We start from the raw sequence: 2,934 nt of genomic DNA, 5'->3' as shown, positions 1-2,934 counted from the left end.
GGACGGCTTTTTTTTTTTTTTTTTTTTTTTTTTTTTGAGAAAAGATCTCTTGCTATTCCAGACTGGTGTTGCGCTTACTGGTAGCCTACGCTGGCCTCAAACTTATGATGATCCTCCTGCCTCAGCCTCTCAAGTGCTGAGTATACTGGCATGTACAGCCATGCCCAGATCTTATGGTTATTTTTTATATTCCTTCCCTAAGAGAGCTTTGCAGGCAGCCAATCAGAATCTGGGGACTCCAAAATATTGTAGACAATAATGGGGTTTGCAACAGCATATGCAACTAGTAAATTTTTTGTTAAGCTAGCTTTGCAAAGGGCTTGAATTTTGATAGGGCGGGCTCATATAGACCTTTTTTTTCTTATTTGTTCTTACAGGTTAAGTCATTTGCTCTGCTATTTCTCCTATACTGGAGACAACACTGGGCTTGCTATGCAAGTACTATACCACTGAGCTCCATCCCGAGACCACAGATGTGCTTGTGATTTAAAGCTTTGTTTTATATTTACAAGGTGATACAACTTTTTCTCCAGAGCTAAAATGGAGCTATATATTCAAAAAGAGAAAAAATATATTGGTGCATTTTGAAGACAACTCAACTCTAAATCTGACACATTTTTTTTAAATTTCTATCTTAACTAAAAATCTCCATGATTTAAAGAACAAATTAAAGACTATACAATTAGATGAACAAGCAGACCCTTGATAACACTCAGGCAAAAACAAAGTTCTTGGGTGAATTGAGAGCAAATGTCTGTGTTTTAAAAATTGAGTCATTACAAAGACAAAAATAGCCCACTTATTTATCTCAGAAGACCTGCAAGTACCATAAAAACCTCAGCACATTAGAGCCAGACACAGTGGAGTATAATCTCAACTACTGGGGTGGCTGAGGCAAGAGGATACCAAGGTGGAGTCCAACCTGGGCAATTTAGAGAGACAGACCTTGTTGCAAAATTTAAGAAAAAAAAAGGGGGGTGTCGTGGCTGTGTAGCATCCCTGAGTTCCATCCCCATTATTGGAAACAAAGATCTGGACCTTGGAAAGGAGATTGTCCTGCTGTTCAAAAAAAGAAAATATAAATAGTAATTTAATAGACAAATATATCTCCTAAAACTCCTTGATGAAAATGTACTATGCTTTTACTGTATGATGTAAATTTGCTTCCAGCCATGTGCATGTGTGTGTGTGTGTGTGTGTGTGTGTGTGTGTGTGTGTGTGTATGGTGTTAGGACACAAACCAGAGCTTCACCATGATAGGCAAGTCCTCTAACACTGAACTATACCCCCTGCTATCAATTCAAGTCTTTCCTGAAAAATTACTCGTTTTGAAATGCAAACTTCAAGGAGAATGACACAGAGAAAGAAAAAATGCCTAATTTTTGTTATTGGCTACTAATAAAACCTGATAATGAGATCCATTTTTTCTTAACAGCTCTCTGGTCAGTTTTAATTAAAAAGTTGATATTCAGGTTAAGTGTACGTTGAAGCCATTATATTTTTTGTTGATTCCAACTGTCTATAAATTTGAAAGCTTTTGTATTTGTCTTGTTGTGACAAAGTGGAACAGCTCAGTGCTTCAGCCAAGTGCCACAGCTCTGAGACATAGCTGAGTGTTACAGCTCTGTGTCACAGCGATAACAATTTAAGACTCCAGAATCCAAAGGTGACTTGAGAGGTGGGGAAAAAAAAAACTTTGGTTATTCCAGGGGACTGCACATCAAAATCTGATCTCTTTGCCAGAAGTGGGAGCCTCTTTATATAGGTATCTATGGGGTAGGCAAGCATGAGGGGTGGGAGTGAAGGCAGAGTTACATAATATTCTTGAAACACATACCTGGTGAGTATGTTCACAGAAGCAGAGGAGTGGAGTTAATAGGACATTCCTGAAAGGGATGGAGTTACAGAATATTTCTGAAACAGACCCAGTGAGCCTGCTCAAAGAAGCAGAGGGGTGGAGTTAACAGCTTTCCTGAAAGGGGTGGAGCTAACATTCTTGAAAGGTCACAGTTCAGTTAGAAAACATTTTGATACACTGGGCAGGAGCACTGCAGTACAAATTTAACATTTCTGGAACAAAACATTTTGTGGAAAAACATGGCAAGGCAAGAGCTTGTTTTATGAATTATTGCTCTATTAGTCTCATAACTAAAATTTTAAAATGAATCTTTTTGGGATTTTTATGGCTACATGTATACATATGTGTGGTATGTTGTATATATTTATGTCTATAAGTCTCAATACTGTACATAGGATCAAATTGAGAGCACTTATAATCTGCATATATTTGTTAATATGATTTTAGTAAAATTTGGCGAATATGTTATTGATCTAATTAAACATGTCTATTAAAATTAAATATAATACTAACAGATTTTCATCTCTAGTAGGTGTTTAAGATCATGAAAATTGTAAGTTTGCCCTAAAAATACAAAATTCAATAGACATAAATATGACAGCAAATATACTTTTAACAATAATTATATTTCACAACATATTTACTTTACTTAAGTAGGTTTCCCCAATCTCTTTGATAACTACATCTTTAGATATTTGATAGGCTAAATTAATTGATGAATATTCATTAAGTATTTAGACCATTGTCAAATAACAAAATATTAAAACATTGGATGCTAAGGTAAATTTGAGTTTATCAACTTTAGACTTCTTGCAAAGGAACTAAACATAATTGAGTCTTTTAATAAACATTAAAAATTGTATTTGGTAGGAACACATTTCTACAAAAGGATTATAAAATGATGTTAATCTACAAGATTCTGGTTCGCAGTTTTCAAGAGTTAAAATTCTAAGTTGAATGCGGTGGTGCAACTCTGGGATACTAAGGTAAGAGAGATTACAAGTTCAAGCCTGGCTTGGGCAATTTAACAATTTAGGAGAGCCTGTCTTGAGATTAAACAAAAAAAAAAAAAAAAA

The sequence above is a fragment of the Fukomys damarensis genome, unplaced genomic scaffold (assembly GCF_012274545.1).
Source record: "Fukomys damarensis isolate Sample0158 unplaced genomic scaffold, DMR_v1.0_HiC HiC_scaffold_39, whole genome shotgun sequence".
In the NCBI taxonomy this organism is placed as follows: Eukaryota; Metazoa; Chordata; class Mammalia; order Rodentia; family Bathyergidae; genus Fukomys; species Fukomys damarensis.
The sequence above is the reverse complement of the archived record's forward strand: the minus strand, read 5'-3'. Positions refer to the sequence as shown.